A 17,838-nucleotide genomic window follows, 5' to 3' on the forward strand; every position below is an offset into this window, starting at 1 on the left:
TGAAATTTTAATAGGTACAATCACCCTTAAGGATGTTTCAAATATTAACATTATGCACAATTACAAAACAGAATCTTTTCTGTATGGAACTATCAGCATCTTTGAACCAAGTAAGTAGTTTTCTGTGCAGACATCAGGTTTACTATCAATCAGAAACTTATTAACAGCTGTGTTAGCCCTAATTAAGTGCAGAGCAATGGCAGACTTTTTAATTAAGTCTTATTTTCCTAAGAGAAGACTGACTGCTGTTTTTTCTGTTGGCCTTTTTTTCTTCTCTTCCCACCTCCATCCTTATTTACACAGTAAATAAATCCTGCTTTAAAAATAACTGGCGCACAAGATGGGGCCATTGAAACAGGTCCAAGACAGCAGGAAATGTTTCCTTTGTAGAACAGCTGAGTGATTATACTGACCATGATTCATTCTTTCGGCTCTGTAAAAATAATTCCAAAAAACTTTAAATTTTCTACAGTGTTTTTCATTTTGAATTTATTTTTTATTTTCCTTCCTATCTGAAGTGTTTTGTGTCTGTTAGCAAGCATCTTACTGGAATTAAATTTAATATATAAATTCATATGTGGGAAAGTGGGGATGCATAGCATCAGCTTCTCCAAATAAAGTCCTTGTAGCCTGAGTAGACTTTTGGGCGTGCACCAGAAATTGTGCTACGCATCCACAATGTACTCCATTGCAATGAGAAAGTATGAACCTTGCAGTTAAGTTAAATTTAAAGTCTCCATCAGTGTTTGATTCTCTTTGTCCTGAGCAGTGCTAAGTGGCACGTGCACACCTCTGAAGGAAGAAGTCCTCTGCATCTTCTATGTGATACTATTAAACAAGGAGGTCTGTAGCCACCAGCCATTGCTGAATCGTTAGTTTGCTGAGAGGGTGAGTGGTGGGCACCACCTAAGTTGGCAGGCTAATCTATTACTCCTCTTGACAGCATATCAGTGAGCACGGATATTTCAGTTCACCATTACAGATACAAAATGCTTTTACCCAAGCTGTATTCAGCTAGTATTTTAATCTCAGAAGCAACATGGCTTGAGGCAGATACTGAACCTTGATGCACTGACAGTTTACACCAGGACTCCACAGAAAGGCTGACAGTTTACATGGAGTGAGGATCTACCCCTCACTGTTTAAAGAGAGCAGTGTCAGCCTCTCATTTGGATCACCACTTGATGAATATCAGCTTTCATTTCAAGCACAGAACTCCTAGGTTTTCTTTTGTCGAGTTCAGGAAGCAGGTCGGTTTTCTTTCAGCAGCACAATGGTAGAAAGAACTAAATACATTCCTGGAAAGAAGCACTCCAAAAGTCTTGATTCATCATGAAAAATAAATAAAAATAGAAATCTGAGGGGACCAAACCACTGGCCAAACTGCAAGTTTAAAAGGAGTAGTATGTCAATGGAGTCTAAAAACTGTTAGTGTTCCCTAGCTACCCTGAGCACCAGGGAGCAGAAATGGCCATTTTCTCAGGGTTTACAGAACACTTGTTGCAACCTGAGCTTGCCAGAGCTTAAGGCACTGGTGTAACATCATCACTGAAGACAATAAAATTGCAGTTGTAGTGGCCAGCAATGACTTTTAATTGGTTACACTGGTAAAGCCAGATCTAGATATAGCAGCTTTCATTTGTGAGCATGAAGGCATATCCTAATAGTCTGTATTGGAAATTAAAAGAACACCATCATTTAACTCCTCCTTCATGGAGCAAATCAGTTAATATTTTATAGGTACTCCTACTATGCTATTTCTGTGTTGTTTCTAGCATGGATTCTCGGCCTGTCTACTTAGAATTTCTGTTTAGTAATCATATGTGATAGATTTTTGTCTGTTACGTTCAGAGGGGTTAATGAATGAACGGCTGTTGTTTATATGTTGTCTGGATATTAAAGCTTAATCCATATTTGAGTCTAACATAGACTTTGTTTCCAGAAAGAAAGCAGCTGAGACAATGCCCTGATCTATGTAGAAAGGGAATAGGTTTTTTATAATAGCTATGCATCATTTTTGTACTTACAGTATCTTGAATACAGGATCTGTTTCATTCAGGAGTCTCCAAGTCTGATTACATGAGTAACTTTATTAAGAAAGCACAATAAGCTCGTGAATTTCTTTTGATTCTTCTCTCCATCTCTCCTCTACTTGTATTAGGTTCAGATTCATAGCACAAGAAATGCTTATGTCCTCTGAAGACAAAATGAAAAAACACCATTTTACTTCTTGTGATGTCAGTGCAATGATAGGTGAATGTGAGTTCCTTGATGTCCAAGCAAAACAAGGTGAGGTGTTTTGGGAGGTGCTTGGGACCAGACAATTGCAAACAGTTGTTGTGAGAGTGCTGGAGGAGTTGATGCAGCAGGAAGGCCACTCCTGTGATCAGGACTGGGGTTTGCATGAGAGTGTGGCTTTGGTGAAAGCGACTTCAAGGCAGCATGCTTTCACATGCTTGTCCTCTGCTTGGTCAGATTGTAGCCTTGAATATAACTTCTTAAAAACACTGTATACCTTCTAATTCCCCAAGCTTCTGACCCTTCCGCTCTGAAATATCTGCTTTCCAAAGGTGGAAGTTTGCTGTGGTAACTCCTAGATTGCTAAGAGCTCTACAGCATGCAGCACGGCTTGCTTTTCTACATCCAGACTGGAGTTTCCATTATTGAAATTTGTTATTCTGTCCTTAATATGTTAAAACATAATAAGGAACAACATAAGTGATGCAAAGTTTATCTGAATAATTACTGTATTCTGGTAAAGCTTGAATTTAGTGTAGAAGTGAAGTTTACTTAAAGTACATTCTAAAAGTGAATTTATATTTCATGCCGATATTGTGAGAAAGTGTAGTGTAACACCGTGTCTATAATTTGCATGAAAAGTGGAAAATGATCAGCCACTAGTAAATCTGATTCTGTTTGTGCAAATAAAAGATGGCAATTGAAACAATGATTACTACCTTCCCATAAGGAGCCGTTTTGCTAATTGCCTGTAAAGATACGTGTAAGGAGCAGTCATAATTGAAGTGTGACAGCTGAAGAATGCATTATGGAGTTGTTGGAGGCTTCTTAGCATTAACTAAGGAAGCATTTTGAAAAAGATGGTGCATTAATACATGCCATGAAAGGAAAAGAGGTTGTGAGGATGAAGAGTTGGAGAGAGAAACAGCAGCCCAAGGGTAACAGCTGTTACAGGTATCCAGTAGGGAAACAAGACTGGAGTGAGTCTGGAATGAGGAAAGTCAGCAGGAATGACTCTGAAAGAGCTGAAAGGACTACTTTCATCTCCCTTTTCTCCCTTTATTTATTTAGTGAATTTCAGTGCTTGCAGAAAGCACCTGGCTGACAGCTCTGTACCTTGTAGTCTGTGGTTTGTTCCCAGCAGGGTATACAGCACAGACATCTCTAGCACTAGTTTCCCCTGCTTATCCCCTACCAGTTGACAAAGGGTAGGCTTTTACTCCCAAGGTTTGCTCAGGGCCTCTCTGCCTGCTGCTGCAGCAGTGTGGGTGCGGGCTGGTGCCCAGCAGACTCATCAACTGGACTACGTGAGGCAGATAACACTGATAACACTGCCCTGGCCATCGTCCCACCCCTTGGTGGATGCTGCCACCCCTGAGGCAGCGATGTCTAATCCACTCATGAATCAATTATTGAATTGTCTCATTTTTCAGCCTGGCCTATTAAATTAAACTGACATCAGTTTCATCTCACAAAGACATTAGATAGTGATGAATTTCAGGTACTGTTAACCTGGTTTTGAGTTGGCCAGCTAGAGACAGACAGATTCATTTTTTATTTCAGCTGCCAGAACCATTGTTGTATCCTGCCTTGTTGTTCTGTTGTGGCTGCTGATCGATGGATGGTTTTCCTTGCCAGGTCCTGCGAGCAGCAGTTTCATAAGGAGAAGACAGAAAGGTAAAAATTTGGAGGGAGAAGGGGCTTATGTGTTTGTTTGCTTCCCATCTTTGTTAGAATCACGTGCATATATAAATGGTGAAATTGGCTGGTTAAAAAGGCTTCACTGTATTCACACATATTCAAGTATTTATTAACACAATATTGCCAATATGGACTTAAAGAAGGAACAGCATGCAGTTGATGCACTACGTGCTGGGGGAATGTACACCCGTGGAAAGATGGAAAAGAAAGATTCCATACTGCCAATGCATTGCTTTGTAGCCGCAGGTACCCAGGGGAGAATATAGACTGTGCTTGTGCTTTCCCGTACCTTCCATTCACTGAGTGTCCCCATTAAGAGAGCATGGGAAATCTATTTGTTGTTGCTTGTTAAAAGGGGGAAGGTTTTCTGACCACTCTGAGCCAAAGCTGCGTGCATTTGGCTTAATGAAATAAAACTGTGTTCAAATAGTTTGGCTGCTCCTATGGTTGGTCCTGTTCCTCCCTTCGGAAGTTAGGGGGAAGTGGCTGTGTGCTTTGTTTTGACTCCTGACAGCAAGATGGAGCCATGGAGACCTGTGTTCTATCTACCCACGTCTGGCCAGAATGGACCACCCTGGGCTGCAAAGCAGACCTATGCCAGTGCCCCTAAGGCTGGTGCTTGGGAGCTCACTTCCCTGCACTTCTCTTTCTCACAGTAAAAAATACTCAACAAGGAAACCCTGGCAGATATTTCCAGCCTGCTGGAGTTGCGGATTCATTACTATTATTAGAACTCTTAATTGACTACTGTAGAGCAGCTATAAAAATTGATTAGATGCGTGTGAGGAAATAAACATGGGTCAGACTGCAGTGGGCAATGATATCAATTTGATGACCTATTAGGACTTTTTCATGTCTAACAAAAGATGTTTTAATAAACATTAAGCAGCCTAAATTCTGCCCTCCAGCTCTTCTCCTAGTCTAATGAATGTATAATGAAAGCAAATATTTGGTGTAGCAAAAGAATTCCATTTTTTTCAATCTCATTCCTGTGTATGTTCAAGAGGTTAGGTTACTTGACATGTAAAACATCTATGAATGTTAAGTGAGGCCAGATTAGTAAAGCTCTATAGTTGGTCTTTCATCTTAATGTGACCAAGAATGTCCTCTAGCTCATTCTCTTTACTAAGAAATGAAAAAATAGTAAATTGCACATCACCACATACCATATGTCCATTCCTCTCCTGGGCTCTGCTCTACAGCAGTGTTAATTGACTTGCATAAACCCTCTTCTCCTGAGTTGTGACCATTGCTGATGAAACAATCAACGCTGCTGGAGCAGAACATGGAGGGAGTGAAAAAAAAGCAAAGCAAAACAATGAACAACATTAAGAACAAATGAATTTCTGCAAAACGAAGATAAAAATGAAGTGGTGTCATATAACCTACACTTTCCAAAGCACTAGAAGATGTAGAATGTTGTCAGTTTGGGGTGCTCCCTTACAAAGGGGGAGGGTTTCAGACTCAGCATTGCCTTAAAGTTAAAGATTTGTTAAAGGCACTGTGCTGTCAGAAGTATCTGCATGTTTCTCTTACATGTTGAAAACGAAAAGCAACTAGTTCTTGTGGTTGCAATGAAAACTCTGAAACTAAGAAATCTGAAATGACTCGTAAATGAAAAAGAAAATATAAGGAGCACCACTTACTGTCATACAGTCTGACCATTATCTCTAACAGCTTGGTAATTTTTGACCCCTCAAAGCTGGCAATACAGAAAAATTGAGTGTAGTTAGAACAAACTTATTCCAGGCTTCCTTCACAACATTATTTACTCAGGTATACTATAAAATAGCTTTGAAATTAAAATTTTAATTTCAATGATTGTTTTTTCTTGGTACATTCAATCAAACTTTTTGTTATTAGTTATTTTAAGCTACTTAGTATTCAGGGTAATTGCAGTTGCGATGAACAAGTTCATTTGAACACCAAATCAATCAGTATTTTCACTAGAGAGAAAATTTTAAGTACCAATTAAGAATGAAAAAGCGATCTACATCCTCTGATACAATATTAATGCGCTGAGATGGGTGATCCCAACTGCACAAGAAAGAAAGCAGCTGTGCATATGCTTTTTTAAGATCTTTTTTTTTTTTTCTGTCATTTAGAATAATTTGATGAAGAAAAAGTCGTTCTTTTATTACTGCTAATGAATGGAAATCCCATCAAATTGCAAGGCATCAACATGTGACATTACTCTTAAACTAAAAGTGCAGTACATTTTCCAGTGATAATGGAGGGGACGAGCACTTTGCACAATGAATGGACTCTACTTGTCGTATTGTAGTATACTGTTACCTTTCAGCAGTGCATAGATCACAGTTAAGAGTTATACTAGGTGCTTAATTCTGTTATTCTCTGTTGAAATATCAACCTATCCACTTATAATGAGATAGATTTAAAGAAAAGAATTAGAGGCACATGGGAAATGATGCCCTTTATGTCCATCAGAATGTGAATGATCTGCCAAGGGAGAGTGGTGGCAGTCTTGCTCATGAAGTAATTTAAGCCCATGCTGATACAGCAATCAAATACATAAAGGTGGTGATGATCTTGCCCTGGCAATGTGATCAATCCACCACACTATCTTCTGGTATTTCCGGTTCTGAATTCCTTCTCTTTAAAGGAAAAGGATCAAAGTTCTTTAAAGGAATGGGAGTACTCTGTTTGGGTGGGGATAAGGCTGCAGAGACAAAACATATTGTACATGTGTCCTACAGCTGAAGGGTTGTGTCAGAAGCGTTTACTGAAAAGTAAGATGCTTTATCCAAAAGAGGCTTCATCACCTTCACTTAGGCAGCAGTGTCCTTGGTTCTTTAGCAGTTGATGTGCCAGAGATGTCTCTGAACAAGAAAGTGATAGCCTCACCCTATCAAAATGACATAACATGCATTTTTTCTTCAAGTTGTTTGAACTTGTCTTTCTGTGAAGGTATTTTCTGAGCACAGGCACCTTAGGGAACATCAGAAAATACATTGGAGGTGAGGGGGAAGTTGAGTTGTTGAACTGAAGATTGCCTATAGTCTCTCCAAGGGTTTCATTAGTGACTTTCCTGTGAAACAGTTTGAGAAACCTATTTACAACAATTTTGCTGTTCTTATTCTAGTGACTTTCTTGCATTAATTTCTATCAATACATTCTTTCTGTGATGTTTCTGTAAGCATTATCTAAATATGCAATTTAAAGGACTGTTTTTCAAACTATTTTAAGGCAGTTTCTTTATGAAATAGATTTTTTATTTAATATAGCAATATATGTTTAATCTCATTCTGATTATCCGAAAAGGTATTTATTATTCATAAATACAGATGAATTTGACCTTATAAAAGTAGATGCAGTGAAATCAACTTGATTTTACCACAAGTTAGAAGTCAATCCAGCTCATTCTTAAAATACTGATTTTGCAGTTTTTGCATGAGAAGTCTACAAGTAAAATAAAACGCTATAGCTTCTGTCCCTCGTTAGGTTATTAATGGTTTATAAATCAGGCATTTAGAATGCATTTTTAAAATCATCACTTGTCCTGAAATTCAAGGTGCTTTGATCTGTACATGTTTTCACAAATACACAGCACCTTTGTTATGACCCAACTGCTAATAGAAAACTGCACAAAGGGTTTTTCATAAGAATGTTTAAAGTCTTTGCTGTTTGGTCAGCAGTAGCCTTGGTTTTGAGCCACATCACAATTCTCCCTGTACACAACTCACTGAGTGTTGTTGGAGATCCAAACACACACACACACAAAAGGCTCAGAGTTACTGTATAGGGGATAAAAATAACTTCACATGATACTGACATGATAATTCCAGCCTTGCAAGGTAATACTGTGTATAAAAGATCTCTGCAAAAGAGAATAGGGAATGTAGGAATTGGGAAAGTCATGTGGGAAAATATTTGTACCAGATGATTCATTTCCAGCACTGTGGCTGTTACATTAAGGAGCTAATGTGTAAGTTGATGCTGCCTGAGGCAGGATTAATTCCTATGTGTAGGGATTTAAATTTGCTAATGGCCTAGCTAGCACAAAAACCACCTTATGCAGGAAGAGGCCTTGCCTTACTTGTGGCCACTGTCAGGTTTTATCAGGAACATCTCAATTGTTCCTAAAAATATAATTTTAGATGTGATGCGTCTTTCCCTGTATATCTTTTTTTAATGCAAGTATACCGTCATTTTGCTGTTGCAGAGGCAACAAGACACAAGTATCTGTCAGTTGGTCTGAAGCTACCTTTTAAGCTGCTGTAGATTAGAAATTTCTGCCTGCTGTGCAGCCTTCGGGCTGAGAGCAGAACACAGAGTATTTTTCTGGTATGAGTGCACATCGGCTGTGTGAGGAAGCAGAGGGGTAAATGGTGTTGGTGAGAAACTGAGGAATTCCTTTAGCAGCACCAGGCCATGTTCTCCTCCCAGTGAACATGGATAACTCAAATTAACACTAATGGGTGTTATGCACAAGGGAGAGGATGTTCTACCCTGTTACTGCACTGAGAAGTGCAATTTAAAGATTTCCTGAGGCTTCTTTAAACTATGTATTTTTTTGACTTTGAGTTGTCTCGCATGCAGATCTCCCACTGACTCAACAGGGTTTGTTGCACACAGCTCAATGGTTGGGAATGTCTCATTTGGATCTTTTCTAGAAGTGTAAAATAGACACAAATTGCTCTTGATGATATGATATGCATGCGCTTGCCTGTGTGTATGGCAGTAATTCACTTCAAGGTACGTGCTTTCAGGTCACATGAGTGCCAAAACAATGGAAAAATAAGCCCATTAAAAGCTGGTGAGGAACTTTTCTCCAAACCAGAAGAGTCTATTCTGTGACTGAAGTAGTTGCTGACTGAATTTGAAGGGGGATAATCTGATCAGATGACTGAAACAGTGTGTTTCAGTGGTGAGTGAGGGCACATGGGGTGGCTGTGACAAGAGTTGGGCAAGTCAGAACAAAATCCCCAAGGCCATAAGACTGGGATGACTAAGGAACTTACACGCAAAAAAATGGATTCTGTAATAGCTACACCAGGGCTTTTAGCATCTTTCTCTAAAATAACAGCTATTAGCTGTGGTCGGTGATAAAAACATGGGATTTAACTGCCCACTGAAGTTGACCATTTCCTAGGTTCTGGTTAACTTTTAACTCAGCAGAAGATGACTTATGTTATTGCAATTACACGGCATTTTGCCAGATCCTCTGTGCTCTTCTTGTTAAGTGGAGGCAGAAATATGTGAACAGTTCTAGTGAAACTTGGTCCTAACCTGAGCTGAGTGGAGGAGAGATAATGCCGGAATGACATTGTCATGTGATTCTGGAGTCCACGATGTCAAGATGCTGCTTTACAGTTTTACCTTATTTCCTTTTCTTTTTTAAACACCAGGGAAATTCTGAAAGTATATCTTTCTCTTAAACAGCTTTTTGAAACCAGTGGGGGTTAATTAAAAACTAAATATGGAATCTACAAACACCCAGAAATTATTTACACTGTTGTTAATTTCTTCTTTAATATTCATAACTGTTTTCTGTTAATTAAGAAGAGAGGGAGAACATGAAGAAAGGCTCAGAACAAAAGCAGTGTGCATACAGATAAGGGGCTGAGTTCTCAAGGAACAGAGCTAACTGCATACTGCCTGTGCTGAGTGAAGAATTTATATGCAGTGAATGCGTACTGCAGCTGAAAAATTGGGTAGACTTATGTATGAATCACTACATCAGCATTCGGCGTGATCCTCTTACCACCACTGTTAACATTTCCCTGTTTTCTGGTGTTACATATCCTGCAATCCTAGAGCAGTTTAATTAGCTTTTAGAAAGTGGAGCTTGTAGTTAGGAAATATTTCTAGCTTTTGACACAGTGTTACATAAAGTATTTTGTAGGAAATAAGGCTGCATTGCTTAGAATAGAGTGCTACATTCTGTATGTCATAGAAATCATGAGCCAGCCACTAACCCTTTCAGAAGCATAGTCATTATCTTAGCAACGTCTAGAGATTGTGGTCAAGATCAGAGTTTCTGCATGCAAATTGTCAAATATAGACAGTCCTGTCACTGTAAACATATAGACAGTCGTTTTCCTGATGTCATAGAATCACAGAATTGCTCAGGTAAGAAAAGACCTTAAAGATCATCAAGTCCAACCACAACCTAACCATACGACCCTTACTCTAACGATCCTGCACTAAATCATGTCCCTGAGCACCACATCCAAACGGTTTTTAAACACATCCAGGGTTGGTGACTCAACCACCTCCCTGGGGAACTCAGCCCTCTGGGGTCAAGCAACCTTGGCCAGACAAGAATGCAGGCTGTTATCTCTCTGTGTGAATGGCAAATTGCTTCCTTTTCTCTTATGTAAAGTGAAGGTATCTGCAAACACTTCCACATCCAGGACTAGCTTTGTTCTTCTGGGGTGTTAGTAATGTATGTTTAGATTCATCTCTGCAACGTATTTGCCTTCGGTCTTGAAATAACCCTCTACTGTAAATCTCTCTCTGAGCTGTTTTGAATACTGGCCTATCAACAAATTGGGCTACTCTCTCTCATCTATTTTACACCACTGCCTGCAATATTTCATCTCTATAGTAACTGGGTGAGTTTTAAACAATGCATTTTAGAATATATTCATGAATAAAAACACTGCTATAAGCGCCTGATAAGTTTTGTGAATTCAATGTTTGTTATGAATAGTTCAGCAGACCTGCTCAACAAATGCTTGCAAACAGGAAGGTTCCATGAGTCAGACCATCAGCCTTGTACAGCCCTTTTCCAAAGGGACAAGAAAGACAATACTGCTTTTTACTGGAGGCCAGTTGATACCTGGTTCTTTTATTCCATTCAAATCTATTTGAGAACTCAAACTCTAAGTGCTTGTGTAATAGTATACATAAAATGTTAACTTGGTTAAAAAGGATGCAAGAACAATTCTGCACAGCATAGGTGACCAAAACATATGCTTGTGGACAGCATGATTGATAGAAATGCTTCATTTTCAGAGTCTGGGGATTTAGTAGTCACAAAGAATAAGTTACTCTGAGGAAAAATAGTGTAAATTAGCTTAAAGAGAAGCAACTCCTTTCCTCTCCTCCTTTCACCAGCTATACACTAAACCACTTGTGTTGGTGCATTAAATGAGTTAGAAATAGATTACAGTATCTATTGACCTAAATGCTAGGTTAATTGAGATTTTGCACTTAGTAAGATAAAGTAACAGTAAAAAAACAGTACCCTTCCAGCAGCCAACAGACTGCTTGGTAGAGACTCTTTCTTATATGTATGCATAAAATACAAAGTACAGTACACTGCAAATATGTGTGCAATATGAAGGGAGATATGACAAGGTGAGATGAAGAGTTTGGTGCAATGTGTTTAGTGAAGCAAACTTATCCTTCCTCTTTTCTTCACCTCTGTATCTCAGCAGATGGGATTGAAAGTGTTTGCTGCTGGGAAGGTGGCAGCTAGTACCCAGATGAGGCAAGTGGGGGGAGGCAGCTTTAATCAGTATAAACCAGGATCATTAGAGTTTGCTCATCAGGATTATCCAAAGAAAAAGGACCTCTTGAAACAATTAATGCAATATTCTAGCTTAAATGTTTTAGCACACTGCTGAAATTCACTCAGGGAGAAGGTTTAAGTTGGATTCAAAGGCTGTGTTGATTCTCAATACAAAGACAAAATTGTTGAAAGACTGTTAGGCCTTGGATAAGGGTAGATCTAATTTAGATTCATTTCACTGAAAATAAACTGTGTCTGATCTTTTACACAAGGTGACTCCATTTAAAATGGCCTGCATGATTGGCATTGCCAGGCCAATGCTTGCTGTCTTGTGGAGCTACCAAGATAGACTTGTCTCCAGGTACCAGACTACACCAACCCTTACCAGCGTGGCTGTCTTCTCAGAAAGAACTGTATGGGGATAGTAGAAAACTGGAAGTAAAGAAACAGCAGCTTAAAATGAAAAAGAAATGGTTTCTATTTCTTAGATCAAAGCTAGCAAGCATTTTTCTCCAAGGGTAGAGAATCAGGAACCGTGCCCAGGGAAGAAACAGAATTAAAAGAGAATCTGAGCTCCCCTGTGCTCAAGGGAGGATGTTGCATGCTCTGCTCCATACAAGGCTCATTGCATTCAAGATTCTAAGCTGTGACAAGGTTAAAGTTGCATCAAAATTTATTTTAGCAAAGATTTGTGGAAGAAATAGAGAATATAAAGTAGTCTGGAGATCAGAAGCAGCCTTCAGACTGGCAGCCTGAACACAAGTTAGAGACCTGGGTTAGACATGAGTGAGTTGTATGTACAAATAAATGTCTGTGATCTTTTTGATATGAAAAATATCACAAATTATATCAGAAAATACAGGGTCAATAATAGCAAGAATACCTTGAGGGAGATAGGAGTTACAGTAACATCAGAAGACAGCTGGTAACAGGGCAACAGCAGATTTTTTCCCCCTTGGGGATGATGATGAAGCAGTAATTACTGAGAAAGCCAGCAACCTGCAGAGTGTAGGAGTGTCTTTCTTGTAGTTAAGAGATGCTGAAATCTGGCATGTATAGGAATCAAAATTTGATCTCTGAATAACTGAATCTGCAGATGGTGGACAGGTAAGAATGAAGATGGAGAGGGAAAGGAGGGGGATAAGAAGAAAATGAACACGGCATTACAGCATCTTCATCAAAAAACACTCTGGCTATGTCCCTTTAAAGGCTTATCTGTTAGTGAAACCACATCTCTCTAAGTAAAACTGAACACATGAAAAGGAAATCCTAGGTGCAGTTGGATCAGTTCAGTATGTCACTCAAATAATGCAGTGTGGCCATACTCTTTCATCTCTGTTCTTCCCGTCTCTACTATGATAGTATTGTGCTGTTTATTGGTGATCTCTAACCCTTGATGATGTTATAATTGCAGACAGCATTGGCAGAGATTGCTGGCATTGGTGTGAAGATAGAATGGGTTAACTCTACTAAGAGTAATAAGCTGCAGAGTAAAAGAAACAGGGATATGTAGTTTGAGGTGACCATAATTTAAGATGCTTGAAACCCAATTTGAGAAACCAGTAAAGGAACCAAGATGTGGGGACTACACAGACTCTGCTAAAAAAGAGTCCTTTCTATGCTGTGCTAAGGAGGTCACTAAAAACAAGATTGAATGTCAGTAATCTCTTCTGTGAAAGTGGACTGATTTGTTTAAAAAAACCCAAAGCTATCACACAGCAAGACAGTTAAAAGTGAATGCTTGGGAAACAGAAGTTTTCCAGTATGCTGTACATATTTCATTTTATACTGATTTATGTGGATGAGATTTACTGTTACTTGCCTCTTTCCTCATCACCACTTGTCTCCGTTCCAGAAGGAAATCTAGTTTCTTCGGGTATCTTGTTCTGTTATTATTTGTTTCAGTGAACTTCAGAGTGATCTGCAGCATCAGAATAAAAGCACAGTGAAATGAAGCTTTCCCACTATACTCACAGTGTGTAGGGCCTGCAGGAATGAGCCCTGCTCTGTGCAGTGATACCTACTTTATTGGTCTGAATGTTAAGAGGGAAATCACACATTCTCTCCTGTCCAGCAGGTGTTTCTGGAGTTACTCGTGCCTGACTCCTTGAGCACTACGGGTGCCTATGTTCGCTGCATGGCTATGGGAGTTGAGCTGAGGTGGATGTGAAGCCCTGCAGGAGGAGCAGGGTGTGTCTTCTGAACTATTTCAAATGCTGGTTAAGATCTTAAATAGCTTTCCTTCTGCTCTTTCCTAAATGGAGTCTTCTTCAGCTTCTGTAAGTTGTTATACCATATTTAAATGTAAGCATGAATCATTCCTTTCTTTGAATAAGAGATGAAACAAGTGGCAAAGAAAATAGGATTGAAAACAAAATCCTAACAGCTGAATAAATACCATCCTTTGCATATTAATGATGATCTGATAGGATCAGCAAAAGGTAAAGCAGTGGAAGAGAAGTGTTTGAGTGTGCTTGTCCAACCTCACTCTGAGTATCTCAGAGGAGACAGGAATTAAATGCATTTACAGTAGGATAGAGTTTAAATGCCACAACTTTAAATACACACACACACACAGTCTAACAAAACTCCGTTTGTTTGTTTGTTTGTTTGTTTTGAAAGATAAATAGATCATCTGATAGTGCATTTCATTTTTTAGCTCTGGATAGGAGTAATTTAACATCTACATTCATCTTCCAAGGGACCGCTGCCTGCTTCTGCATGCAACCTAAACCAATATAATAAAGATTTTCCTGAGCGTTAAAATGTTAAGTAGTGAGAAGCTTTGAAATGCATACTTTTTAACAGAGATCTTTCAAGAAGTAAAATTAACTGCATATCACTATTTAATGCATGAAACCATGATTTACTGTCCGGAGAACTAATTTAGGCTTGCTGCAGATGTAAACTCACCCTCAATTAATGTGCTACTGGGCCTGATTCAGAGATGGTTGAAGTCAGCAGGTCTTTCCAATTACTTTTATGGGAATCAGATGAAGTCTTTAATGCATCACTGAGTGCTCAGACTCATTAAAAAAATTCTTAGTTCTAGATATAATGCAGATCTTTCAAAATGTCATTGTACTTTAAAAACTGTTCTGCTCTCCTGGATCAGAAGTTATTTACACTTGTGTGAATACATCTGATAAATTCCTTCCTGCCTCACACTATAATTTACCTACAGCATGTGTCTTGATATATTATGTGTATCTTTGAATATATAATATATTACCAGATGGCATGTGATTAGCAGGGTACACTGAAGTATAAAGATGTATTCTGCCCTGGCTACACGTACACAGTCTGGTAGTGTATGTATTTAAAGTGATCATTTCAGAATGTATTTTTAGGAGAAAGAATAATCTGTTGATACACACAGAAGTTCTCCATATGCTGTAAATGAGCTTCTCAGGGAAATTTTGTAGCTAATGTCCTGCTTAAATTATTGGAAAGCTACCTCTGGTTCATGTTCTTGGCCTGGTGAACTTTTGATTGAGAAGATTTATTGTTCAGATGCTCCCAACATTTTTTTTTAATCCCAGTAGCTGAATAGTTAAATTAATAGTTAAATAGTTAATAGTTAAAAAATATTTATAATGCTATAGAATACCCCGTGCTCACATATGAACTATTCATGGCTCAGATGTTCTTAATTCATAGAGGAGAAAAAAAAACAACACATTTCATATGGGTTCCTGTTAGGTGGCTGCATGTAAATGCCATTGTGTCCTAAAAACAAGAAAGCAAGTTATCAGCTTTGGGGCTGTAAACAAAGTTCCACATTGGAGAAGAGCATCTGGACCTCCTGAAAATTCAGCCTTTACATCAGAAGCATTGATAGAGTGTTGTCTGAAACCACGTGATTTGCTGTTATAATTAAGGCTGGTGTCAACGATTAAACCTGAAATTGTGACTGCCTGTTCCTAGCAGAGTTTTTAGTCGTAAGAAATTGCATACCATGGGTCAAACTTTCAGCTCTTAGAAATAAAAATCACACAGGGAAGAGGAATTATAGACATTCTAGAAGTGTACTGTTTATGGGTCGATTTGGGTCTGGAGATAGCTTTTGGTTTGAAGCTGATAGAAAATTGGTATAAGAGCCTTAGCTCGCCTAAATCAATAAGGCTACCTTGATTGTAATGGGCTAATGCCAATTTATACCACCTGAAAAGCTATTGCCTAGATTTACAGTGTAAATATAATTACTGTGACATAGATTTGCTTTGGTTCACTGAGCTGGCAATGAGCAAGCTTTACAGCATTGTATCTTTTTGTTCTTGGTTAAATCGTCTTTCTAGGAGGTGGTTGGAGCTAGAACCCAGACCGCAGTTGCAGTCCCAATGTGCAGTTGTAACAGTATTAGCATATAAAGTAGGTATCATTGCAGAGAGCAGGGCTCATTCCTACAGGCCCTACGTGCTGTGAGCATAGTGGGAAAGGTCCATTTCATTGTGCTTGGCACAGCAGGAACCTGCTGACTTGGCAGTACCTGCAGGAGACTTGGTGCTTTTCAGTGGTGGCTGCTGTAAGTGGTTGCAATTAGGTTTTGACATGAACATCTTACCAGCATTAGGCTGGCTGGGGGGAGTGAGCAACTTGCTAGATACTGTTCTCTTGGTCTCTGCCAGCAGATTTTGCGAGACAGTGGGGAATAGATTGACAGATGGGAGGCTAACTTTGCAATCAGGTGGGTTAGACACTTTTTTTCTTTTTTAAGCTAACTGTTAAAATCCTCAAGAATACAGTGAGCTCTGAATAGAAGTGAAGAAATGTCTGAGCTTAGATTATTAACTACAGCCCATAAACTATGAAAAGCTGTGGATTGTTCCTGCAATAGAAACAGGCAAGGCAACGGTATCACCTTGTTCTTTTCTATTCCATATTGTGTAACCTAAAAGACATCTCACGTCTTTGGCCACGAGCCTTTGTGGACTCCAAAGTACAAGGTCGGCACAGGTCTCTCCATGCCTAGTTCCAGACTATCATTTAATTTCTATTACATTTCCCCTTCTCCATGCATGCTGTGATGTCCCTGCTGACAGCTCATATCCATAAAAGAATCAATAAAGAATATTATTAATAATAATTAAAGCTTGGGTAGCTCATTACACTGAGTGGGCTCGTGCAGCTAAGAAGCGTGGAGTAACTTCAATGATCTCTGGGTGTAACTGAAAGCAGGATGCCGCCCCCCCCGGCTCTAGGAGCTACTCTTAAATAACTGTTAAAAGCTGGAAATCATGACTTCTGCTTCTAAGTGGTTGAAATGCCATGTAACTCAAGAAAATTTGGGGGGGGGGAGGAGGACTGAAGTGAGTCGTGAGCATGCTTTTGTGCTTGGGGAAAAACACAAATCTGTTTTCAAGCGGTTTTTGTCACAAATGAGATTGCAATAGTTTCAGTGCTAGCATCCAGCAGTCATCTTCCCTAGTATAAATGCACTGTAACTTAGCATGATTTCTTTGCTCTTGGGAAGCTCAGGACTTAAATAACAAGGGGGCTCCAGGTCACAGCTGAGACACAATTAGACTTGAGATTGAAGAAATACCTTCCCACCTGCAGGAAGGATTCTCATTTTGAATAGCTTTCCATTAGTTTTCCTGTGGGAATGCCACAATATTGGCAGTATTTCTGGAACTAATATGACAGTGTTAGCCAGGGAGCAGTTTAGCTATGGGTCCTTAACATTTCTGTGGTTACTAGGGGTTCTGAGGGCTTTCAGTCAGACTCTGACCATCTTCTGGCTATCAGGAAATCTCTTTGTCTTTCTCTGACTGAGCTAATTCAGTGTGGTAATAGAGATATCATGCTTATATTTCAGTAGGGAGTGCATTTGAATGCACAGGATTTGTGATTTTTTGTTGTTCTTTAATTCCACCTTCTCCCCCAGGTGGCAAACAAAGCTAATAATAGTTGTATTTCCAGCTGACCCAAAATGCTTAAAATTTGCAATTCCACAGTACAATTTTATTCATATTCAAGAATAACTTTTCATTTTAAGCTATTGAGTAGGAAAACAAGTAGAATTGGGAGTTCTGATTATTCAAAATCATGTAGTTTGTGTTAGGAAAATTTTAAAAGCTTGAAAATCATCATTTATGGAGGAAAAAAAGTAACTGTTTTTTGAGTGTACCATATAATTTTCACTCATCTGTAACTTGATGTGTGTGATGTCAGAAAATCATTTGTCAGTTCCCATGTTCTTGAATTTCTTTACCTGTTCCTCAAGGGTTGCTTGTGTATTGTCTCTGCAATTACATTTTCAGATGAACTGGTACGTCAAAATTCAAACCCTGGTTACTACTTAGTGGCTTTAAGAAGAAAAAAAAAGAGAGAACTTTTGTTTTGCATAGCTTTTACTTTACCACAAATCCACTTCTGCTTAGGGAGGGGTGAATTAATAATGGAACAAAACAGGAAAA

This window comes from Meleagris gallopavo, chromosome 5 (genome assembly GCF_000146605.3).
Source record: "Meleagris gallopavo isolate NT-WF06-2002-E0010 breed Aviagen turkey brand Nicholas breeding stock chromosome 5, Turkey_5.1, whole genome shotgun sequence".
Taxonomy (NCBI): domain Eukaryota; kingdom Metazoa; phylum Chordata; class Aves; order Galliformes; family Phasianidae; genus Meleagris; species Meleagris gallopavo.